The following is a 27762-nucleotide window of genomic DNA, read 5'->3' as shown; positions in this document are numbered from 1 at the left end:
GTGTCTGCATCTGGGTCTCACCTTGTGCCTTGATAGTGTGGTTGATCGTATCCTAAATGAAATAATACAATTCCAATTGGCTGTACTTAAAACTCCATAACATCATCCTCAGCTCTGGCATCTTCCCCAATATTTGGATCCAAGGACTGATCACCCCAATCCACAAAAGTGGAGACAAATTTGACCCCAATAACTATCAGGGAATATGCGTCGACAGTAACCTTGGGAAAATCCTCTGCATTATCATTAACAGTAGACTGTACATTTCCTCAGCAAAAACAATGGAATGAATGTCAAATTGGCTTTTCACCAAATGATCGTAAGACAGACCACATATTCACCCTGCACACCCTATTTGACAAACAAACAAACCAAAACAAAATGAAAGCCTTCTCATGCTTTCTTGATTCATAAAAGCCTTCGCCTCAATTTGGCATGAGGGTCTGCTATACAAATTTATGGAAAGTGGTGTTGGGGGGGGGGGACATACGACATTATAAATGAATTGGAGTGTTCACTAGAACAGTCTGCAGTACCCGGCCTCACTCTACTAGAATCTGAAGTCAAATGTCTACTGTATGTTGATCTGGTGTTTCTGTCCCCAACCAATGAGGGCCTACAGCAGCACATAGATCTTCTGCACAGATTCTGTCATACCTATGACCAGAGTAGATCTCAGTAAGATAAAAAAATAACGATGTTCCAAAAAACCACGAATACAAATTCCATCTAGACACCGATGCCTTAGAGCACAAAATGTACATCGGCCTAACATCAGCCTAACATCAGCTCCACAGGTAACTTCCACAAAGCTGTGAACAATCTGAGAGACAAGGCAAGAAGGGCCTTCTATGCCATCAAAAGGAACATCAAATTTGATCTGTCTGAAAATACTTGAATCAGTTATAGAACCCATTGCTATTAATGTTTGTGAGGTCTGGGGTCCGCTCACCAACCAAGAATTCACAAAATGGGACAAACACCAAATTGAGACTTTGCATGCAGAATTCTGCAAAAATATCCTCTGTGTACAATGTAAAACACCAAATAATGCACGCAGAGCAGATTTAGGCCGATGCCTGCTAATTATCAAAATCCAGAAAAGAGCTGTTAAATTCTACAACCACTTAAAAGGTAGTGATTCCCAAACCTTATATAACAAAGCCATCACCTACAGAGAAATTAACCTGGAGAAGAGTCCCCTAAGCAAGCTGGTCCAGGACAGCAACACAATTAGACCCAAATAAATCATGAGAAAACAAAAAGATAATTACTTGAAACATTGGAAAAAATGTACAGAAAAACAGCGCAAACTAGAATGCTATTTGGCCATGAAAAGAGACACCACCGTGACTGACCCAAACTTGTTCAGACTCAGTGAGCATAGCCTTGCTATTGAGAAATATAATAATATCTATTGTGTACACTGTCCACAAAATGAGGTGGAAACTGAGCTGCACTCACTAACCTCCTGCCGAAATGTATGACCAAATTAGAGACAGATATTTTTCCCCTCAGATTACACACAACCACAAAGAATTTGAAAAGAAAAATCCAATTTAGCTAAACTCCAAAATCTATTGGATTAAATACCACCGTGTGCAATCACAGCAGCAAGCTTTGTGACCTGTTGCCAGAAGAAAACATTTATGTAGATTTATTTTCACTTTTGTACTTTAACTATTTGCACATAATTACAACATTGTATATAGACATAATATGACATTTGAAATGTCTCTATTATTTTGGAACGTTTGTGAGTGTGATGTTTACTATGCACTTTTTTTTGGTTTATTTCACTTTTGTTTATCTATTTCGCTTGCTTTGTCAGTGTAACGATATGTTTCCCATGCCAATAAAGCCCTTAAACTGAATTAAACTGAATGAGAGAGAGAGAGAGAAAGAGAGAGACAGAGACAGAGACAGAGACAGAGAGAGAGAGAGAGAGAGAGAGAGAGAGAGAGAGAGAGAGAGAGACAGAGAGAGAGAGAGAGAGAGAGAGAGAGAGAGAGAGAGAGAGAGAGAGAGAGAGAGAGAGAGAGAGAGATAGATAGATAGATAGATAGATAGATAGATAGATAGATAGATATAGAGTTGTAAGTAAGAGAATAATAAGTACTAGGCCAAGGTATCACGTAACTTTATTACCTCTGTATGGAATTTAGCACAGCACAGCTAGTCGCTGCGCTCTTAATGGTGATCTGCGGTAACACTTTCGCCCCAAAATGGCCTCCTGTCATGAGTCTGATTTATATATAGAACCGGAATAGAGAGAGGGGGTAGTAAGATAGAAAGAGAGAGACGAGCAAGGCGCTATTGGGAAATGCTTTGTGGGGCTGGGGTGTGGTAGGGAAAGCACACATGCTCACTCATAAGTAGGTTGTTCAAGCTTTAACATGAGGTGAGGAGTGTGTGTGTGTATGTGCCTACAGGCTTCTGCTGGTGATATTATGAGTGAAAATACCTGACGGGGCACAATGGCTGGGCTGAGGGGTCAGACACAACACACACACTGTGACTGACACGTAGACCCTAGACCCTAGACTGAGTCTGTATGTGTGTGTGTGTCTATGTCTGTTTTGGTGTCAGAGTGTTTCCTTGCATGAAAACTTGAAGTTGTTTTTGCTATTGGGCCACTGTGTGTTTTCTAGCTGGGGGAATACTAAGTGTTATATATAGTGAGTGTTTAACAGAGGAAGTAGAAGACCAAATATGTTTCCACAGCTAACAATGCTAACATAGCTAACAGCTAACACTGCTAACACAGCTAAAACAGCTAACACAACTAAAATAGGTAAAATAGCTAACATAGCTAACACAGGTAACATTGCTAATACAGATAACACTGCTAACACAGCCAAACTAGCTAACACAGCTACCATAGCTAATGCAGCTAACACAGCTCATAAAGCTAACACTCACACGTCTCAGAAAATATTCTGTAGGTGAACAGTATGGGGGTTAGGAGGTATAGGGAGAGCTGGAAGGAATGCTGGAGAGAGGAGAGAGAGGGAAGGAATGGAGGGAAGGAATGGAGGAGGGAGGAGAGAGAGGGAGAAGGGAAGGAATGGAGGAGAGAGGAGAGAGAGGGAGAAGGGAAGGAATGGAGGAGAGAGGCGAGGGAGGAAGAAAATAATGGGGGAGAGAGGAGAGAGAGGGAGGAGGGAAGGAATGGAGGATAGAGGAAAGAGGGGGAAAATAGGGCGCTAGGATGGGGGGCAGATATTCAGGCACAATAAAGTTAGAGAGAGAAAAGACAGAGATAAAGGGATGACAGTGTATAGTAAATACACTTCAGGTCAAACGTTTTATTGAAGCAACATCTCATCAGACATCAGTCAGGAAGTTAAAGCTTGGTCGCAAATGGGTCTTCCCAATGGACAATGACCCCCAGCATACTTCCAAAGTTGTGGCAAAATGGCTTATGGACAATGAAGTCAAGGTATTGGAGTGGCCATCACAAAGCCCTGCCCTCAATCTATAGAAAAATTATGGGCAGAACTGAAAAAGCGTGTGCAAGCAAGGAGGCCTACAAAACTGACTCAGTTACATCAGCTCTGTCAGGAGGAATGGGCCAAAATTCACCCAACTTATTGTGGGAAGCTTGTGGAAGGCTACCCGAAAAGTTTGACCCAAGTTAAACAATTTAAAGGCAATGCTACCAAATACTATTTGAGTGTATGTAAACTTCTGACCCACTGGGAATGTGATGAAAGAAATAAAAGCTGAAATAAATTATTTTCTCTACTATTATTCTGACCTTACACATTCTTAAAATGAAGTGGTGATCCTAACTGACCTAAGACAGGGAATTTTTACTAGGATTTAATGTCAGAAACTGTGAAAAACTGAGTTTAAATGTAGTTGGTTAAGGTGTATGTAAACTTCCGACTTCAACTGTATATAGCACCAAAAAGGCTTCTGATATGGTTACGAGCCAAATAACCTTTTTTTGGCACTATATAGAACCATTTGTTTTAAATGTGTAGCGGCCGTGTGTGTATGTTTAGTTTTGCCTTATTAGATAGATCTGATAAGCAGGACAGCCACATGCCGATAGTCCTGGGAGAAGGCAGGCTCAATTCTTCACACACACTGAGGCAGAAACAGCCACACACACTGCTGCCTAATACCACTACACACACACACACACGCACACATGCACGCACGCACACACACACACACACACACACACACACACACACACACACACACGCAAATACGCAATATAACCACTTTTCATATTTCAACCTCAACTTGGGGCGTGTTTGTGTAGCGAGTAATGGGTATTAAATAATCTCAGCAAAAATGTATATATTACAAGATGTTGTGATAACAATGTGCCATGCAAATCTTCCAGTGGAAATTAACACCTGTTATGTGTGTGACTTGCACTATATGAGTTACAATGCACCTCTCCTCTCAGTGATGTCCCCTAGTCTCAGGGATGTCCCCTGTCACTCCACACAGGCTTACTGTATCTGTGTGTGTGTTCATGTGTTCGGTGTCTCCCTCGGGGTGTGTTCTGGTCATGTCTGTCTTTGTTTTTTTTTCTTTCTCTCTGTTACTGATAAGTTTCCCACAGGACAGGAGAAGAGAAATCCCCACCAAACAACACACATAACTGCACATATTAAACGTAACAGACACATGTGAAAACACACATACAGTGGGGAGAACAAGTACTTGATACACTGCCGATTTTGCAGGTTTTCCTACTTTCAAAGCATGTAGAGGTCTGTCATTTTTTTTATCATAGGTACACTTCAACTGTGAGAGACGGATCTAAAACAAAAATACAGAAAATCACATTCAATGATTTTTAAGTAATTAAATTGTATTTTATTGCATGACATAAGTATTTGATCACCTACCAACCAGTAAGAATTCCGGCTCTCACAGACCTGTTAGTTTTTCTTTAAGAATCCCTCCTGTTCTCAATTCATTACCTGTATTAACTGCACCTGTTTGAACTCGTTACCTGTATAAAAGACACCTGTCCACACACTCAATCAAACAGACTCCAACCTCTCCACAATGGCCAAGACCAGAGAGCTGTGTAAGGACATCAGGGTTAAATTGTAGACCTGCACAAGGCTGGGATGGGCTACAGGACAATAGGCAAGCAGCTTGGTGAGAAGGCAACAACTGTTGGCGCAATTATTAGAAAATGGAAGAAGTTCAAGATGACGGTCAATCACCCTCCGTCTGGGGCTTCATGCAGATCTCACCTCGTGGAGCATCAATGATCATGAGGAAGGTGAGGGATCAGCCCAGAACTACACAGCAGGACCTGGTCAATGACCTGAAGAGAGCTGGGACCACAGTCCAAAGAAAACCATTAGTAACACACTATGCCGTCATGGATTAAAATCCTGCAGCGCACGCAAGGTCACCCTGCTCAAGCCAGCGCATGTCCAGGCCTGTCTGAAGTTTGTCAATGACCATCTGGATGATCCAGAGGAGGAATGGGAGAAGGTCATGTGGTCTGATGAAACAAAAATAGAGCTTCTTGGTCTAAACTCCACTCGCCCTGTTTGGAGGAAGAAAGATGAGTACAACCCCAAGAACACCATCCCAACCGTGAAGCATGGAGGTGAAAACATCATTCTTTGGGGATGCTTTTCTGCAAAGGGGACAGGACGACTGCACCGTATTGAGGGGAGGATGGATGGGGCCATGTATCGCAAGATCTTGGCCAACAACCTCCTTCCCTCAGTAAGAGCATTGAAGATGGGTCGTGGCTGGGTCTTCCATCATGACAACGACCCGAAACACACAGCCAGGGCAACTAAGGAGTGGCTCCGTAAGAAGCATCAAAAGGTCCTGGAGTGGCCTAGCAAGTCTACAGACCTGAACCCAATAGAAAATCTTTGGAGGGAGCTGAAAGTCCGTATTGCCCAGCGATAGCCCCGAAACCTGAAGAATCTGGAGGTCTGTGTGGAGGAGTGGTCCAAAATCCCTGCTGCAGTGTGTGCAAACCTGGTCAAGAACAACAGGAAACGTATGATCTCTGTAATTGCAAACAAAGGTTTCTGTACCAAATATTAAGTTCTGCTTTTCTCATGTATCAAATACTTATGTCATGCAATAAAATGCTAATTAATTCATTAAAAATCATACAATGTGATTTTCGGGATTTTTGTTTTAGATTCCGTCTCTCACAGTTGAAGTGTACCTATGATAAAACATTACAGACCTCTCCATGCTTTGTAAGTAGGAAAACCCACAAAATTGGCAGTGTATCAAAAACTTGTTCTCCCCACACAAACATGTTCCTATAACCCTGCATATCCCTATAAACCTGCATATCACTATAAACCAATATGTTCCTATAAACAAACCTGTCACTATAAACCAATATGTTCCTATAAACCAACATGTCCCTATAAACCTACATGTCCCTATAAACCAACATGTCCCTATAAACCTACATGTCCCTATAAACCTACATGTCCCTATAAACCTACATGTCCCTATAAACCAACATGTCCCTATAAACCAACATGTCCCTATAAACCTGCATGTCCCTATAAACCTACATGTCCCTATAAACCAACATGTCCCTATAAACCAACATGTCCCTATAAACCTACATGTCCCTATAAACCAACATGTCCCTATAAACCAACCTGTCCCTATAAACCTACATGTCCCTATAAACCAACATGTCCCTATAAACCTACATGTCCCTATAAACCAACATGTCCCTATAAACCTACATGTCCCTATAAACCAACATGTCCCTATAAACCTACATGTCCCTATAAACCAACATGTCCCTATAAACCTACATGTCCCTATAAACCAACATGTCCCTATAAACCTACATGTCCCTATAAACCTACATGTCCCTATAAACCAACATGTCCCTATAAACCAACCTGTCCCTATAAACCTGCATGTCCCTATAAACCAACATGTCCCTATAAACCAACCTGTCCCTATAAACCTGCATGTCCCTATAAACCAACATGTCCCTATAAACCAACATGTCCCTATAAACCTACATGTCCCTATAAACCAACATGTCCCTATAAACCTACATGTCCCTATAAACCAACATGTCCCTATAAACCTACATGTCCCTATAAACCTACATGTCCCTATAAACCAACATGTCCCTATAAACCTACATGTCCCTATAAACCTACATGTCCCTATAAACCAACATGTCCCTATAAACCTACATGTCCCTATAAACCTACATGTCCCTATAAACCAACATGTCCCTATAAACCAACATGTCCCTATAAACCAACATGTCCCTATAAACCAACCTGTCCCTATAAACCAACATGTCCCTATAAACCAACATGTCCCTATAAACCTACATGTCCCTATAAACCTACATGTCCCTATAAACCAACATGTCCCTATAAACCTACATGTCCCTATAAACCTACATGTCCCTATAAACCAACATGTCCCTATAAACCTACATGTCCCTATAAACCTACATGTCCCTATAAACCAACATGTCCCTATAAACCAACATGTCCCTATAAACCAACATGTCCCTATAAACCTACATGTCCCTATAAACCAACATGTCCCTATAAACCAACATGTCCCTATAAACCTACATGTCCCTATAAACCAACATGTCCCTATAAACCAACATGTCACTATAAACCAACATGTCCCTATAAACCTACATGATTTTATGAATGAAATATAAATATAAATCAACATGTCCCTATGAGCAAATGTTTCCCTATAAACCTACATGTCCCTATAAACCTACATGTCACTATAAACCAACATGTCACTATAAACCAACATGATTTAATTAATAAAATATAAATATAAATCAACATGTCACTACAAACCTACATGTCCCTATAAACCAACATGTCCCTGTAAACAAACATGTCCCTGTAAACAAACATGTCACTACAAACCAACATGCCCCTATAAACCAACATGTCCCTATAAACCAACATGTCCCTGTAAACAAACATGTCCCCAAAAACAAATATGTCCCTATAAACCAACATGTCCCTATAAACAAGCATGTCCTTTTAACCTATAAACAAACATGCCCCTATTGGCAAGCATGTCCTTTTATCCTATAAACAAACATGCCCCTATAAATCAACATGTCCCAAAAACCAACAAGCCCTTATACACCAACATGCTTACAGAATCCAGTCACCGGCAATCCCCGCCACAACTCTTCTCTGCATGGTGATGGTTTAACAATGTGTTGGACAATGGGCCCTTAAGGAGGGCGAAATGTAGCCACAATGACATTGAAGATGAAAAGCGTATGACACCATGCATGGAATGAAAAGACAGGGAGAGAGGGACAGGGAGGAGAAAAGAGAGAAAGCGCTTCAGCCTTATTCAATTAGCAGCGTAGGCCTAGGTAATTGCCACTACTCTGCCTAATTCCCATGTAAATTTGAGACAAGCGCTGCACTATTTTAATGCAATTTAGCTCCACTTTGACAGGCTGCCAGTACCACACGCATAAACAACACACACACACACACACACACACACACACACACACACACACACACACACACACACACACACACACACACACACACACACACACACACACACACACACACACACGTGTGTGTTTGTGTGTGTCATGTTGACCTGTCAGGGACATCATAAATAAGAGAGGGATGAACTTATTATCCTTTTAAACATATTCAGAGAGAGAGAGAGAGAGAGAGGGCAACCAGTGAACGAACACCATTGTAAATGTAACCCATATTTCTGTTCATTTTTTTCTCTCTTTTTTACTTTTACTATTTGCGCATAATATAACATTTGAAATGTCTTTATTCTTTTGCAACTTTCATGAGTGTAATGTTTACTGTTCATTTATGTTTATTATCTATTTCACTTGCTTTGACAATGCAAACATGTTTCCCATGCCAATAAAGACCTTAAATTGAATCAAATTGAGAGAGAGAGGGAGGGAGGGAGGTAACAGAGAGAGGGAGGGTTGTTGCGGAGAGAGGGTGGAAAAGGGAGGAGTGTAAGTGTTGATGCCTTGATCAGATAAGGCCTGGGAGACAACAGTGGGACCTGCCTCTCTCTCTCTGTCCTGTGGGAATGTCTGTCCTGCCTCTTCCCTGCAGTACTACTGTCAGCACTCTCTCTCATGCATATCCACACACAAATAGACAAAGAAACATACACACACTGATAGAAACTTGACACAAATAACCTCTGTAACACAAAATAAACACAAAATGAAAATGTGTTCATAGAAGCAACTTGCTAACTTCAAATAAATTATATAGGATATTCACCATGCTTTTTTGGAATATTCACTCTGCAAACTGAGCAAACATTCTCTCTCTCTCTCTCTCTCTCTCTCTCTCTCTCTCTCTCTCAATTGAATTCAAGGGCTTTATCAGCATGGGGTACATATGATAACATTGACAAAGCAAGTGAAGTAGATGATAAACAAAAGTGAAAACGACAATACAATTAACAGTAAACATTACACTCACAGAAGTTCCAAAAGAATAATGACATTTCAAATGTCATATTATGTGTACAGTGGGGAGAACAAGTATTTGATACACTGACGATTTTGCAGGTTTTCCTACTTACAAAGCATGTAGAGGTCTGTATTTTTTTTAATCATAGGTACACTTCAACTGTGAGAGACGGAATCTAAAACAAAAATCCCGAAAATCACATTGTATGATTTTTAAGTAATTAATTTGCATTTTATTGCATGACCTCAAGTATTTGATACATCAGAAAAGCAGAACTTAATATTTGGTACAGAAACCTTTGCAATTACAGAGATCATATGTTTCCTGTAGTTCTTGACCAGGTTTGCACACACTGCAGCAGGGATTTTGGCCCACTCCTCCATACAGACCTTCTCCAGATCCTTCAGGTTTCGGGGCTGTCGCTGGGCAATATGTCCTTTCAGCTCCCTCCAAAGATGTTCTATTGGGTTCAGGTCTGGAGACTGGCTAGGCCACTCCAGGACCTTGAGATTCTTCTTACAGAGCCACTCCTTAGTTGCCCTGGCTGTGTGTTTCGGGTCGTTGTCATGCTGGAAGACCCAGCCACGACCCATCTTCAATGCTCTTACTGAGGGAAGGAGGTTGTTGGCCAAGATCTCGCGATACATGGCCCCATCCATCCTCCCCTCAATACGGTGCAGTCGTCCTGTCCCCTTTGCAGAAAAGCATCCCCAAAGAATGATGTTTTCACCTCCATGCTTCACGGTTGGGATGGTGTTCTTGGGGTTGTACTCATCTTTCTTCCTCCAAACAGGGCGAGTGGAGTTTAGACCAAGAAGCTCTATTTTTTGTCTCATCAGACAACATGACCTTCTCCAATTCCTCCTCTGGATCATCCAGATGGTCATTGGCAAACTTCAGACAGGCCTGGGCATGCGCTGGCTTGAGCAGGGGGACCTTGCGTGTGCTGCAGGATTTTAATCCATGACGGCGTAGTGTGTTACTAATGGTTTTCTTTGAGACTGTGGTCCCAGCTCTCTTCAGGTCATTGACCAGGTCCTGCCGTGTAGTTCTGGGCTGATCCCTCACCTTCCTCATGATCATTGATGCCCCACGAGGTGAGATCTTGCATGGAGACCCAGACCGAGGATGATTGACCGTCATCTTGAACTTCTTCCATTTTCTAATAATTGCACCAACAGTTGTTGCCTTCTCACCAAGCTGCTTGCCTATTGTCCTGTAGCCCATCCCAGCCTTGTGCAGGTCAACAATTGTATCCCTGATGTCCTTACACAGCTCTCTGGTCTTGGCCATTGTGGAGAGGTTGGAGTCTGTTTGATTGAGTGTGTGGACAGGTGTCTTTTATACAGGTAACACGTTCAAACAGGTGCAGTTAATACAGGTAATGAGTGGAGAACAGGAGAGCTTCTTAAGGAAAAGCTAGCAGGTCTGTGAGAGCCGGAATTCTTACTGGTTGGTAGGTGATCAAATACTTATGTCACGCAATAAAATGCAAATTAATTACTTAAAAATCATACAATGTGATTTTCGGGATTTTTGTTATTAGATTCCGTCTCTCACAGTTGAAGTGTACCTATGATTAAAATTACAGACCTCTACATACTTTGTAAGTAGGAAAACCTGCAAAACCGGCAGTGTATCAAATACTTGTTATCCCCATTATATATATATATACTGTATATATGTTGAAGAGGGTGCTTCCCTGTCTCACGCCACTGCCCCGTGGAAAGAAATGTATCTGTTTTTGTCCATTTTAACCGCACACTTGTTGTTTGTGTACATGGATTTTATAATGTCGTATGTTTATTCCCCAACGCCACTTTCAATCAATTTGTACAGCAGATGTTGGTGAATTTCGTCAACAAATGATCAGGTATATATAATTAGCAAACATACATTAGTAATGGAAAGGAAACACAGACTCTTTGTTTAAGTATTGAAATACTCCTTTTCGTAATACAATTGTAGGCACAAGTTGATACAGAATACAGTATAACAGTATATGATAGTTTCTCCCCAAGTTCTGCAAAATGCGTAAGACATCCTGTAACTCATACAGTCTCCCCAATCCTCTTTACATAACTTTCCCTAGCAACAACCTTTTAATAAATCTAACCTCCCACTGACAGCAGGAACCATCTTATCAGCAAGTAAAAACTCAGAAGTGGGTTTGACCGAAACTTGACATTTCATCACAAGTATAGAGTCATAACAATGTGAGCGAGTGTAAGCATCTTCTGACATGGGGCTGGTTTCATCAGGTCTGTGGCAGCCTTGTGTTCTCAGAAAACCAGACAACCACGGTGGGATCCAGATAGGAGGAGTCTGAATGTAGACGCCTTAATGTAGACGCCGTCTGATAGTGTCTGAAGGTCACAACACTCAGAACAGGTTTTAACACACACACAAAGGTCTCCTGAAGAGGAGACCTTACAGTTTATCATAACATTATTTATTAACCCTTTAAAAGGTATAAGGCCTTGGTTTACCCATCTTCACAGACCCTGATGCCAAATTGAGTCAAATGCTTTTTTGAAATCAACAAAGCATGAGAAGACTTGGCCTTTGTTTCAGTTTATTTGTTTGTAATTTAGGGTGTGCAGGGTGAATACGTGGTCTGTCATATTTAATTTGGTAAAAAGCCAATTTGACATTTGCTCTGTACAATCGTTTTCACTGAGGAAATGAATGAGTCTGCTGTTAATTATAATGCAGAGGATTTTCTGTTGCTGTTGACGCATATCCCACGGTAGTTATTGGGGTCAAATTTGTATTCACTTTTGTGCATAGGGGGATCAGTCCTAGGTTCCAACTATTGGGGAAGATGCAAGAGCTAAGGGTAATGTTAAAGAGTTTAAGTATAGCCAATTGGAATTTTTTGTCTTTGTATTTTATCATTTCATTGAGGATACCATCAACATCACAGGCCTGTATTTTGTCCTGTAGTTCATTCAATGTAATTGGAGAATCCAGAGGGTTCTGGAAGTCTTTAAAAAGCTAATTCTAAGATTTGTATTTGATCATGTATATGTTTTTGCTGTCTGTTCTTTGTTATAGGGCCAAAACGATTAGAGAAGTGATTTACCCATACATCTCCATTTTCGATAGATAACTCTTCGAGTTGATGTTTGTCTGGTGTTTTCCAAGTCTACGGATTCTTCAGTTACATTGAGAGGATTTTTGACTTGCTGTTCCTTCTTTTTCCGTAGGGTATTTCTGTATTGTTTTAGTGATTCACCATAGTGATGGCGTAGACACAGGTTTTCTGGGTCGCTATGTTTTTGGTTGGATATGTTTATTTCTTAGGTTTTTGCTTTCTTCATCAAACCATTTGTCATTGTTGTTATTTTTTTTCTTCGATTTTATGTTTGAAACGTTTAGATTTTTAAGTTAACTTTACCTTTATTTATCAATGACGGCCTAGGAACAGTGGGTTAATAGCTGCATTGTTCAGGGGTAGAACGACACATTTTTACCTTGTCAGCTAAGGGATTTGATCTTGCAACCTTTTGGTTACTAATCCAATGCTCTAACCACTAGCCTACCTGCGGACTCGTTTGACAGGGAAGCTGATAGGGAAGCCAAATATACTGTTTCGATTTTTCTACTGCCAAGTTTACACCTTCACTATTACTGTGGAACGTTTTGTCCAGGAAGTTGTCGAAAAGGAATTGAATTTGTTGTTGACTAATTGTTTTTTGGAAGGTTTCTACTCTACATTCCTTCCATCTGTAGCATTTCTTAATATTATACAGTTTCTTTGGCTTTGATGCCTCATGATTGAGTATTCCTCTGTTTTTGCTGTGATCTTTGATCTGATAGGGGTGACAGTTGGCTCTCTCTCTCTCTCTCTTTCTGTCTCTCTGTCTATCTTTATTTCTTTCTCTCTCTATCTGCAGCATGGAAAGCATCTATTGATCTGTGACAGCTGATAGATTGTCCGCTTAGATTGTTTAATTAGTCAGCTAATTGGTCAGGATAATTAGCCATTTTAGGATATTGTCTGGGATGAATAATATTGGCCTCTGTCAAACACTCCCAATGGCCATGAACGCACAGAAACACACCCACACACTTGATCAACCAAATGTCTCCTGAAAAATACACACACAACACACACACCCTCCATTCTGGGACAAAGTGTCAAGGACTATTGACACAACAGATCAGTGTTGTTTTGCAAACAATAACCCAAACATCAAACACAGCAGGATAAAATGGAGGAGGATGAAATGGGTCATGTTAAAAACTCAAGTAAAGCAAGAGGAAGGGTGGAAACAGGGTACCAATGGAGAATGACGACGTGCACCCTTGTGTGTGTTCACCCGGGTGTGTGTGTGTGCGCACCTGTGTGTGTGTGTGTGTGTGTGTGTGTGTGTGTGTGTCGGACTCCTCTAATCTCTGACCCTGTTTTCTCCTCCTCTTCTTCCCATTCATTCTTCACTCTGTTGCTGTTTTCACCCCCTCTTTGCTGTCCTTCTCTCCATGGCTACATTATACACACCGTCTTTATCTCGAAGTGGTTGCTATATGTCTACAGAACATGCACACGGTTTTTGTCCATTTAATTTGAATCCCAGTCAAATCAGGACAAAATAGTACTTCCAATCAAATCAAATCTAAATCAAATCAAATCAAATGTTATTTGTCACACGTGCCGAATACGACAGATGTAGACCTTACCATGAAATGCTTATTTACAAGCCATTAGCTAACAATGCAGAGTTTTAAAAAAGTAAGAAAAATTTGCTAAATAAATGAAAGAAAAACACAATAAAATAACAATAATGTGGCTATGTACAAGGGGTACCGGTACCAAGTCAATACCGGTACCAGTACTTTGAATCAAATATAGATTTACAATAGACAATATTCCTCATCATGTTCAATGTGGAGTGTTTGAATGGAAAGAATAATAAAAGATATGTCTCCCCTATCAAGATTAAATTTAATTTAAAAAAATTTTGTCCCTTCTTCTCCCCATGTCTGGCCTCCCTCTCTTTCGTCCCTTCTTCTCCCCATGTCTGGCCTCCCTCTCTTTCGTCCCTTCTTCTCCCCATGTCTGGCCTCCCTCTCTTTTGTCCCTTCTTCTCCCCATGTCTGGCCTCCCTCTCTTTTGCCCCTTCTTCTCCCCATGTCTGGCCTCCCTCTCTTTCTTCCCTTCTTCTCCCCATGTCTGGCCTCCCTCTCTTTCGTCCCTTCTTCTCCCCATGTCTGGCCTCCCTCTCTTTCTTCCCTTCTTCTCCCCATGTCTGGCCTCCCTCTCTTTCGTCCCTTCTTCTCCCCGTGTCTGGCCTCCCTCTCTTTTGTGCCTTCTTCTCCCCATGTCTGGCCTCCCTCTCTTTTGTCCCTTCTTCTCCCCATGTCTGGCCTCCCTTTGAACAGACAAGGACACTTTCTCTTTTCCTCTCCATTGTTCTTTTTCCCGTTAAAACATTTCTGTCACCTAGGGACGTGGCAGTGGAACACACACACACACGCACATACATGCACACACACACGCACGCACACACACACGCACGCACGCACGCACACACGCACACATGCACACACACACACGCACACACACGCAGCAAGCGCTCTGAAGCATGGTGCTAGATTGATTCTCTTCTTGTATCTGCTAAATAACTTACCATTGATTTTTCACAGAAGAAGAGAGAGGAGGTGGAGGTTAGAGGAGAAAGGGGAAGTGTAGAGTCTATTCAACAATGGCAATATCCAACACTGGACCAAACATAGGAGGGACAGAGCCAGAAGCTGTGCACAGCTCAGAGTTGAGTAAGGCTGTGTTTAGACAGGTAGCCCAATTCTATCACTTTTTTCACTAATTGGTATTTTTTACCAATCAGATCAGCTCTGAAAAATATTTAATGTGATTCGTCAACAGACCAACTAGCAGAAAAATATTATAATTGGACGGCCTGTGTAAGCAAAGCCTTAGAGGGGCAAGGTTGAACTGGATTGAATTGGAATAGAGTGGCTGGACTGAGATTGGCTGGGATGGACTGGCATGGACTTGTATGGGCTGGGATGGACTGAGATGGGCTGGGATGGACTGAGATGGGCTGGGATGGACTAAGACGGGCTGGAATGGACTAAGACGGGCTGGGATGAGTTGGCATGGACTTGTATGGGCTGGGATGGACTGAGACGGACTGGGATGGACTGAGATGGGCTGGGATGGACTGAGATGGGCTGGGATGAGTTGGCATGGACTTGTATCGGCTGGGATGGACTGAGATGGGCTGGGATGACCGGCATGGACTTGTATGGGCTGGGAGGGACTTGTATGGACTTGTATGGGCTGGGATGGACTGAGATGGGCTGGGATGGACTGAGATGGACTGGGATGAGCTAGCATGGACTTGTATGGGCTGGGATGGACTGAGATGGGCTGGGATGAGCTGGCATGGACTTGCATGGGCTGGGATGGACTGAGATGGGCTGGGATGGACTGAGATGGGCTGGGATAGACTGAGATGGGCTGGGATGGACTGAGATGGACTGGGATGGGCTGAGATGGACAAAGAAGGGCTGGGATGGACTGAGATGGGCTGGATGGACTGAGATGGGCTGGGAGGCGCTGGGATGGACTTGTATGGGCTGGGATGGGCTGTGATGGGCTGGAATGAGTTGGAATGGACTTGTATGGGCTGGGATGGACTGAGATGGGCTGGGATGAGTTGGAATGGACTTGTATGGGCTGGGATGGACTGAGATGGGCTGGGATGGACTGAGATGGGCTGGGATGACCGGCATGGACTTGTATGGACTGGGATGGACTGAGATGGGCTGGGATGGACTGAGATAGGCTGGGATGGACTGAGATGGGCTGGGATGAGCTGGCAGGGACTTGTATGGGCTGGGATGGACTAAGATGGGCTGGGATGGACTGAGGTGGACTGGGATGAGTTGCCATGGACTTGTATGGGCTGGGATGGACTGAGATGGGCTGGGATGGACTGAGATGGACTGGGATGGGGTGAGATGGACTGAGATGGGCTGGGATGAACTGAGATGGGCTGGGATGGACTGAGATGGGCTGGGATGAACTGGCATGGACTTGTATGGGCTGGGATTTACTGAGATGGCTGGGATGGACTGAGATGGCCTGGGATGAGCTGGCATGGACTTGTCTGGGCTGGGATGGACTGAGATGGGCTGGGAAGGACTGAGATAGACTGGGATTGGCTGAGATGGACTGGGATGGGCTGAGATGGACTGGGATGGGCTGAGATAGACTGGGATGGTCTGAGATGGACTGAGATGTACTGAGATGGACTGGGATGGGCTGGGATGGACTGAGATGGGCTGGGATAGACTGAGATGGGCTGGGATAGACTGAGATGGGCTGGGATGGGCTGAGATGGACAAAGAAGGGCTGGGATGGACTGAGATGGGCTGGTTGGACTGAGATGGGCTGGGATGCGCTGGGATGGACTTGTATGGGCTGGGATGGGCTGTGATGGGCTGGAATGAGTTGAAATGGACTTGTATGGGCTGGGATGGACTGAGATGGGCTGGGATGAGTTGGAATGGACTTGTATGGGCTGGGTTGGACTGAGATGGGCTGGGATGACCGGCATGGTCTTGTATGGACTGGGATGGATTGAGATGGGCTGGGATGGACTGAGATAGGCTGGGATGGACTGAGATGGGCTGGGATGAGCTGGCAGGGACTTGTATGGGCTGGGATGGACTGAGATGGGCTGGGATGGACTGAGATGGGCTGGGATGAGCTGGCATGGACTTGTATGGGCTGGGATGGACTGAGATGGGCTGGGATGGACTGAGGTGGACTGGGATGAGCTGGCATGGACTTGTCTGGGCTGGGATGGACTGAGATGGGCTGGGATGGACTGAGATGGGCTGGGAAGGACTGAGATAGACTGGGATTGGCTGAGATGGACTGGGATGGGCTGAGATGGACTGGGATGGGCTGAGATAGACTGGGATGGTCTGAGATGGACTGAGATGTACTGAGATGGACTGGGATGGGCTGGGATGGACTGAGATGGGCTGGGATAGACTGAGATGGGCTGGGATAGACTGAGATGGGCTGGGATGGGCTGAGATGGACAAAGAAGGGCTGGGATGGACTGAGATGGGCTGGTTGGACTGAGATGGGCTGGGATGCGCTGGGATGGACTTGTATGGGCTGGGATGGGCTGTGATGGGCTGGAATGAGTTGAAATGGACTTGTATGGGCTGGGATGGACTGAGATGGGCTGGGATGACCGGCATGGTCTTGTATGGACTGGGATGGATTGAGATGGGCTGGGATGGACTGAGATGGGCTGGGATGAGCTGGCAGGGACTTGTATGGGCTGGAATGGACTGAGATGGGCTGGGATGGACTGAGATGGGCTGGGATGAGCTGGCATGGACTTGTATGGGCTGGGATGGACTGAGATGGGCTGGGATGGACTGAGGTGGACTGGGATGAGTTGCCACGGACTTGTATGGGCTGGGATGGACTGAGATGGGCTGGGATGGACTGAGATGGACTGGGATGGGGTGAGATGGACTGAGATGGGCTGGGATGAACTGAGATGGGCTGGGATGGACTGAGATGGGCTGGGATGAACTGGCATGGACTTGTATGGGCTGGGATTTACTGAGATGGCTGGGATGGACTGAGATGGCCTGGGATGAGTTGGCATGGACTTGTATGGGCTGGGATGGACTGAGATGGGCTGGGATGGACAGAGATGGGCTGGGAAGGACTGAGATAGACTGGGATTGGCTGAGATGGACTGGGATGGGCTGAGATGGGCTGAGATGGACTGAGATGGACTGGGATGGGCTGAGATGGACTGGGATGGGCTGAGATAGACTGGGATGGTCTGATATGGACTGAGATGGACTAGGATGGGCTGAGATGTGCTGGGATGGGCTGAGATGGACTGGGATGGGCTGAGATGGACTGGAATGGGCTGAGATGGACTGAGATGGACTGAGATGGACTGGGATGGGCTGAGATGGACTGGGATTGACTGGGATGGACTGGGATGGACTGAGATGGACTGGGATGGACTGGGATGTGCTGGGATGAGCTGGACTAATGTTTTCTCTTGAATTCCACATGCATCTTCTAATTGAGATCCCATCTAGGAGTTTAGACGGATTTCCCATTGGCAGATTTCATCTGGCTCTCCCAGCCCGTGCCCCTGTCCCATCCCCCAGCCCCCTGACCCCTGCCCCCTGCCCCAACCTTAGCCCCTGCCCCAGCCTCAGATATGGCCCCAGCCTCAGCCTCAGCCAAGGCCCCAATCCCAGCCCTAGCACCACCCATGGCCCACGGCCCCTGCCCCTTCCCCAGGCCCAGGGGAGACAGTTGTGGGCCCATAGAGGGATCAGAGGCTAATTGGATAAATCACAGTGAAAAACATTTAAAATCCAGAATCAATACTTGCCTCTTTAATGCTTTTCCTGAGGACGTGCTTCCCCCTCTTTCCACTGACCCTCCCTAGCCTCTGTAGAGGGGCCACAGGATCCATGGGGGTAAATGAGGGAAGGGGAACTCAGGGCCAACCTGGAGAGGGCCCTAGGGGGTGCTACACTTGAACAGTATGCAGTGATGTTCCTACTGATCTGAGCTTACATACTCTAACAGTGCTCAGTTAGGCATAGCTGTGTTTGTACTGTGGAGAATGGCTCAACGTGATCACACAAAGAATAGAGGTGAGAAAAGGAAGAGTTTCCCACAGTAACCTATCCCTTTGTCATCCCAACTGTTTACACCTGCTGTTAGACGTCAGTGCTGTTCAGGGTCAGGACAGTCTATGAGTTTGTTTCAGTTATTATGTGGTGTGTTTATAGATATACAGTAAGTACCACTATAACTATTTACAGAAAATAACACCCTATCTTTCTCTCTTCCTTTCACAGCTCCTTTGTTTATCTTTAGAATACAGCATCTATTGTCAGTTACATTAAAAAGCCATTTGCTGCTGAGCCCCAGAGCGCTCTGTGTTCTTCAGTCCCATTCTGCCCCCAATCTGCCTGCCCACACCTGATTGTTTTCCACTGGATCTTGTCGATACTAAAGCCTTCACTATAGCAAAGCACAGGCCTGGCTCACAATATCTATACCAAAGAAATAGAACAGGGAACATACAAACGTATGTTTGTGTTTGTTCTGTCTGTCTGTCTGTCTGTCTGTCTGTCTGTCTGTCTGTCTGTCTGTCTGCCTGTCTGTAAGGGACATTTTTGGGGTCATTGTTGCCTTTGACACAGTTACATTTAGTCAAAAACAGGAAGCTAAGCTTGACCCTGGCTGTGTGTGTGTGTGTGTGTGTGTGTGTGTGTGTGTGTGTGTGTGTGTGTGTGTGTGTGTGTGTGTGTGTGTGTGTGTGTGTGTGTGTGTGTGTGTGTGTGTGTGTGTGTGTGTGTGTGTGTGTGTGTGTGTGTGTGTGTGTGTGTGTGTGTGTGCGTGCGTGTGTGTGTGTGTGCATAAGTGGAGGCTCCTCAGAGGAGGAAGGGGAGGACCATCTTCCTCAGTGAATAAGAAAAATGAAAATATTGAAACATTCAAAAAGTTATCCTTTTTAGATAAAACTATACTAAATATATTCACGTCACCAAATAATTTACTAAAACACACTGTTTTGCAATGAATGTCTACAGTAGCCTCAACAGCACTCTGTAGGGTAGCACCATTGTGCAGCCGTAGGACAGATACTTTCCTTCCTCCTCTTGGTACATTGACTTCAATATAAAACCTAGGAGGCTCATGGTTCTCACCCCCTTCCATTGGCGTACACAGTACTTATGAGAGCTTCCGGAGGACTTCCTCCAACCTATCAGAGCTCTTGCAGCATGAACTGACATATTGTCCACCCAATCAAAGAATCAGAGAATCTAGTACTAAAGCATAAACTGCAGCTAGGTAGCACTGCAGTGCATAAAATGTGTTGAGTAGTTGACTCAAAGAGAGAGAAAGACAATAGTTGAACAGTTTTGTACAAAACAATTTCTTTAAAAATTAAAGAGAAACAAGAGAGCGAGAAAGAGAGAGCTTCGCGGTCTGTTGCTGTTGTTCTGGGATTGATTTGCACTTTTCGCACCAAATTGCGTTCATCTCTAGGAGACAGAACGCGTCTCCTTCCTGCGTGGTATGACGGCTATGTGGTCCATGGTGTTTATACTTGAATACTATTGTTTGTACAGATGAACATGGTACCTTCAGGCGTTTGGAAATTGCTCCAAAGGATGAACCAAACTTGTGGAGGTCTACAATTTTTTTTCTGAGGTCTTGGCAGATTTCTTTTAATTTTCCCATGATGTCAAGCAAAGAGGCACTGCGTTTGAAGGTAGGCCTTCAAATACATCCACAGGTACACCTCCAATTGACTCAAATGATGTCAATTAGCCTATCAGAAGCTTCTAAAGCCATCTTTTTCTGGAATTTTCCAAGCTGTTTAAAAGGCACAGTCATCTTAGTGTGTTTAAACTTCTGACCCACTGGAATTGTGATACAGTGAATTATAAGTGAAATAATCTGTCTGTAAACAATTGTTGGATAAATTACTTGTGTCACGCACATAGTAGATGTCCTAACCGACTTGCCAAAACTATAGTTTGTTAACAAGAAATTTGTGGAGTGGTTGAAAAAGTAGTTTTAATGACTCACTAATTGTATGTAAACGTCCGACTTCAACTGTACATATGAGATGAGTTACCCAAGATATGTAAACATTATTAAAGTGTCATTATTAAAGTGACTAGTGATCCATTTATTAAAGTGTCCAATGATTTCAAGTCTGTATGTAGGTAGCAGCCTCTCTGTTTTAGTGATGTCTGTTTAACAGTCTGATGGCCTTGAGATAGAAGCTGTTTTTCATTCTCTCGGTCCCAGCTTTGATGCACCTGTACTTACCTCGCCTTCTGGATGGTAGCAGGGTGAACAGACAGTGGCTCCTGTGGTTGTTGTTGATGATCTTTTTTTCCTATTTGGCCTTCCTGTGACATTGGGTGCTGTAGGTGTCCTGGAGAGAAGGTAGTTTGCCCCCAGTGATGCATTGTGCAGACTGCACCACCCTCTGGAGAGCCCTGCAGTTGTGGGCGGAGCAGTTGTTGTGCAAGGAGGTGATACAGCCCTACAGGATGCTCTCAATTGTGCATCTGGAAAAGTTTGTGAGGGTTTTAGGTTAATGATGAGCTTTGAGGGTAATATGGTGTTGAATGCTGAGCTTTAGTCAATGAATAGCATTCTTACATAGATATTCCTCTTGTCAAGATGGTATAGGGCAGTCTGCAGTGTGATGGCGATTGCATCGTCTGTGGACCTATTAGGGCGGTAAGCAAATTTAAGTGGGTCTAGGTTGACATGTAAGGTGGAGGTGATATGATCCTTGACTAGTCTCTCAAAGCACTTTATGATGACAGAAGTGAGTGCATTGGGCGGTAGTCATTTAGTTCAGTTATCTTTGCCTTCTTGGGTACAGGAACAATGGTAGCCATCTTGAAGCATGTGGCGACAGCAGACTGGGATAGGGAGAGATTGAGGTTGTCCGTAAACACATCAGCCAGCTGGTCTTTGCATGCTCTGAGGACGTCTGGGCCGGCAGCCTTGTGAGGGTTAACATGTTTAAATGTCTTACGTCGGCCATGGAGAAGGAGAGCCCACAGTCCTTGGTAGCAGGCCACGTCGGTGGCACTGTTTTATCCACAAAGTGGGCAAAGAAGGTGTTTAGTTTGTCGGGAAGCAAGACGTCGGTGTCCATGACGTGTCTGTGGTTTTCCTTTTGTAGTTGTCCGTAGGTTTGGCTTGGAAAAAGGTGAGAAGAGGAGAGCGCATATATGCAAAAAGGAAGTATACAACAAGCAAAGTGATCATGTGTGTGGTTGCTATGGAAGTGAACTGTGTTTGCAGGTGATCAAGGGTGTATTCGTTCCGCCGATTCTGTTGAAGAACAGAAGCCAACGAAATGAAATGGGGATAAACATACCTGAACTTGTCCAATAAAAACAGTTTTGCTACTGTTTGAACTAATAATTGCACCATAGATCCGCTAGATGCAGGCAAGAGTGGGCAAGTGGTATTGAATGTGTCACTGTCACCTTGATTACTCACATTTTTCTATCGACTTGTGTTCACCTACGTTGTAAACTTTAATTCGTAGGCTAGGTTGTAGGAACCTCATGATGGGTAAAGGAAAAATTAGAGTATCATGTAGCAGCCTAAACCTATTGATGTTACATTGACCTGGGTGAATGGAATATTAATGACAGTCAGTCAATACGCTGTAACAGAAATAAGGCATGCTCATAAAAAAAATATTCTCCCTCATCTTAAACGGCACAACCGCCACTGGTGTGCATGCTTGTGTGTGTGCGCACGTGTGTGTGTGTTTAGGGTTAATTACTGAAGGACATGTCTTATGTCAAGTGTTTGTCCTGATCTGTGACCTGGTGAACAGGCCAGTCACACACCAAGAGAATGTTAGGAACATGTTGAGAGTCACAATATTTCATGGAACTGGTGGGAGTGCAAGGACATTCACCACTTAACATTTTTGAAGTATTAAGTTAAATGTTTTCTCTCCCTAACCCCTCCTCATCTCTCTCTCTTTTTCCTTTCTCTCCCCTCCTCTCTTCCCCTCCTCTCTATTTCCCTTTTCCCTACCCCCTCTCTCTATCCCTCGCTCCCTCCCTCTTTCTCCTTTTGTCTTTCTCCATCACCCTCCCTCCCCTCCACAATCTCTCATTCCCCCCCACTCACCCCCCCCCCCCATCTCCTCTCTCTCTCTCCCCCTCCCCAATTGAAAGGGCTTTATTGGCATGGGAAACATATGTTTACATTAACAATGCAAGTGAAATAGACAGAGAATAAGTACAAAGGGGAAAATAAATTAACATAAATATGGGTTTTATTTACAATGGTGTTTGTTCTTCACTGTTTGCCCTTTTCTTGTGGCAACAAGTCACATATCTTGCTGCTGTGATGGCACACTGTGGTATTTCACCCAACAGATAAACTCCCTTATCAAAATTGGATTTGTTTTGTAATACTTTGTGGGTCCGTGTAATCTGAGGGAAATACAGAACCAGTCAAAAGTTTGGATACAGCCACTCATTCAAGGATTTTTCTTCATTTGTACTATTTTCTACATTGTAGAATAATAGTGATAACATCAAAACATTAAATCATTTAGTAACCTATAATGTGTTAAACTAATACATTTTATATTTTTGATTTTTTAAAGTAGCCACCCTGTGCCTTGATGACAGATTTGCACACTTTTGGCATTCTCTCAACAGGCTTCACCTGGAATGCTTTTCCAACAGTCTTGAAGGAGTTCCCACATGTGCTGAGCACTTGTTGGCTGCTTTTCCTTCACTCTGCTGTCCAACTCATCCCAAACCATCTCAATTTGGTTCAGGTCGGGTGATTGTGGAGGCCAGGTCATCTGATGCAGCACTCCATCACTCTCCTTCTTGGTCAAATAACCCTTACACAGCCCGGAGGTGTGTTGGGTCATTGTCCTGTTGGAAAACAAATGATAGTTCCACTAAGCCCAAACCAGATGGGATGGTGTATCGCTGCAGAATGCTGTGGTAGCCATGCTGGTTAAATGTGCCTTGAGTCCTAAATAAATCACAGACAATGTCACCAGCAAAGCAACCCCACACCATTACACCACTCCCTCCATGCTTCACAGTGGGAACCACATATGCAGCGATCATTCATTCACCTACTCTGCATCTCACAAAGACACGGCAGTTGGAACCAAAAATCACCAATTTGGACTCATCAGACAAAAGGACAGATTTTCACAGGTCTAATGTCTATTGCTTGTGTTTCTTGGCTCAAACAAGTCTCTTCTTCTTAGTGTCCTTTAGTAGTGGTTTCTTTCCAGCAATTCGACCACGAAGGCATGATTCAGGCAGTCTCCTCTGAACAGTCAATATTGACAAGTCTCTGTTACTTGAACTAATTCTGGGTCTTCCTTTCCTGTGGCGGTCCTCATGAGACCTAGTTTCATCAGAGCTTGATGGTTTTTATGACTGCACTTGAAGAAAGTTTAAAAGTTCTTAAAATGTTCTGCATTGACTGACCTTCATGTCTTAAAGTAATGATAGACTGTCTTTTCTCTTTGCTTATTTGAGCTGTTCGTGCCATAATATGGGCTTGGTCTTTTACCAAATAGTGCTATCTTCTGAAAATCACCCCTACCCTGCCCTACCCTGTCACATGATACCAAGATGGTGTATATATTTCAATTTTATTTTCAATCTCTTTTCGATTTTTAATTCGATTATACCTTCTGGTAACCTACCTCTCCCAATGTGATACGGTATCGCTATTATTTTAAATTTTAGAACACATTCAAGAACCTCCAGAAGCTAACCAGCTAATTAGCTATTCAGTCACTGTTAGCCACTGCTAGCGGCTTTTACCTTCTGCACAGATACCAGCCCAGTTCTTAGCCTGGATAATACTCGCCAGTCTACTAGTATCGGACTGTCTCTCCACAACAATGCCGGATTCCTGCCGTAATCCCTGGACCACTACTTCTGATCTTCACAGCTTCACAGCGTGCAGCTAGCTAGCTCACTGTGGCACCCAGTACCGAAGCTATCCCTGAGGCCTACCTCCCGGCCTACTCAGCTGTTCACCCGAACCCCACTCATACACGGCTAGAGCCCGATACGCCACCGGATCCTTGCTGTAAACTCTGGACCTTGGCGCCCGATCACTGCTGCTACTGATTGGCTATAGTGGCTAACGCCACTGCCACGAAGCTAGCACCAGTTAGCCGTGAGCCAGGCGCATCTCCCGGCCAGCAAACTAAATTCTACAATACCTCTTTCACCATCTGGCTTGGATTCTCTGTTGACATGGCGCCAAGCCGCACCACCACGACTGGTCTGCCGACGAATACTCCATCCGCTGTGCCTTCAACCGGCCTCCAGCGGAGGGCGATTAACTTTAAACGCCTTGTCGCCTGCTAACGTAGTGGTGGGTTCCCTGTTCCCTCAAGTACTGCCCCCTGGACACTATGATCACTTGGCTACATAGCTGATGCCTGCTGGACTGTCCATTAATCACGGATTATTTATTTTCTATCTGTCGACCCAAGCCGCGAACTCAGGCTCTGTGTGTAGTTAATCCGACCCTCTCTGCCTAGTCATCGGCATTTTACCTGCTGTTGTTGTGTTAGCTGATTAGCTGTTGTTGTCTCACCTGTTGTTTTAGCTAGCTCTCCCAATCAACACCTGCGATTACTTTATGCCTCGCTGTATGTCTCTCTCATATGTCAATATGCCTTGTATACTGTTGTTCAGGTTAGTTATCATTGTTTTAGTTTACAATGGAGCCCCTAGTTCCACTCTTCATACCTCTGATACCTCCTTTGTCCCACCTCCCACACATGCGGTGACCTCACCCATTACAACCAGCATGTCCAGAGATACAACCTCTCTTATCATCACCCAGTGCCTGGGCTTACCTCCACTGTACCCGCACCCCACCATACCCCTGTCTGTGCATTATGCCCTGAATATATTCTACCATGCCCAGAAATCTGCTCCTTTTATTCTTTGTCCCCAACGCTCTAGGCGACCAGTTTTTATAGCCTTTAGCCGCACCCTCATACTACTCCTCCTCTGTTCTGCGGGTGATGTGGAGGTAAACCCAGGCCCTGCATGTACCCAGACACCCTCATTTGTTGACTTCTGTGATCGAAAAAGCCTTGGTTTCATGCATGTCAACATCAGAAGCCTCCTCCCTAAGTTTGTTTTACTCACTGCTTTAGCACACTCTGCCATCCCTGATGTCCTTGCCGTATCTGAATCCTGGCTTAGGGAGGCCACCAAAAATTCAGAGATTTCCATACCCAACTATAACATTTTCCGTCAAGATAGAACTGCCAAAGGGGGAGGAGTTGCAGTCTACTGCAGAGATAGCCTGCAAAGTAATGTCATACTTTCCAGGTCCATACCCAAACAGTTCGAACTACTACTTTTAAAAATTACTCTCTCCAGAAATAAGTCTCTCACTGTTGCCGCCTGCTACCGACCCCCCTCAGCTCCCAGCTGTGCCCTGGACAGCATTTGTGAATTGATCGCCCCCCATCTAGCTTCAGAGTTTGTTCTGTTAGGTGACCTAAATTGGAATATGCTTAACACCCCGGCAGTCCTACAATCTAAGCTAGATGCCCTCAATCTCACACAAATCATCAAGGAACCCACCAGGTACAACCCTAAATCTGTAAACAAGGGCACCCTCATAGACATTATCCTGACCAACTGGCCCTCCAAATACACCTCCGCTGTCTTCAACCAGGATCTCAGCGATCACTGCCTCATTGCCTGTATCCACTACGGGTCCGCAGTCAAACGACCACCCCTCATCACTGTCAAACGCTCCCTAAAACACTTCTGCGAGCAGGCCTTTCTAATTGACCTGGCCTGATTGACCTGAACTTCCTCACCATCTTAGATAAGCATGCTCCGTTCAAAAAATGCAGAACTAAGAACAGATATAGCCCTTGGTTCACTCCAGACCTGACTGCCCTCGACCAGCACAAAACATCCTGTGGCGGACTGCAATAGCATCGAATAGTCCCCGCGATATGCAACTGTTCAGGGAAGTCAAAAACCAATGTAGCTCTAACTCCAAAAAGTTCTGGGACACTGTAAAGTCCATGGAGAATAAGAGCACCTCCTCCCAGCTGCCCACTGCACTGAGGCTAGGTAACACTGTCACCACTGATTAATCCATGATAATCGAAAACTTCAACAAGCATTCAACATGCCTTCCTCCTGGCTACTCCAACCTTGGCCAACAGCTCCGCCCCCCCCCCCCCCCCCCCCCCCCGCAGCTACTCGCCCAAGCCTCCCCAGCTTCTCCTTTACCCAAATCCAGATAGCAGATGTTCTGAAAGAGCTGCAAAACCCAGACCCATACAAATCAGCTGGGCTTGACAATCTGGAACCTCTATTTCTGAAACTAACTATATTGTCGCAACCCCTATTACCAGCCTGTTCAACCTCTCTTTCATATCGTCTGAGATCACCAAGGATTGGAAAGCTGCCGCAGTCATCCCCCTCTTCAAAGGGGGAGACACCTTGGACCCAAACTGTTACAGACCTATATCCATCCTGCCCTGCCTATCTAAGGTCTTCGAAAGCCAAGTCAACAAACAGATCACTGACCATCTCGAATCCCACCGTACCTTCTCCGCTGTGCAATCTGGTTTCCGAGCCGGTCACGGGTGCACCTCAGCCACGCTCAAGGTACTAAACGATATCATAACCGCCATCGATAAAAGACAGTACT

This window comes from Oncorhynchus kisutch, linkage group LG24 (assembly GCF_002021735.2).
Source record: "Oncorhynchus kisutch isolate 150728-3 linkage group LG24, Okis_V2, whole genome shotgun sequence".
NCBI lineage: Eukaryota > Metazoa > Chordata > Actinopteri > Salmoniformes > Salmonidae > Oncorhynchus > Oncorhynchus kisutch.
This window is presented reverse-complemented; position numbering follows the sequence as displayed.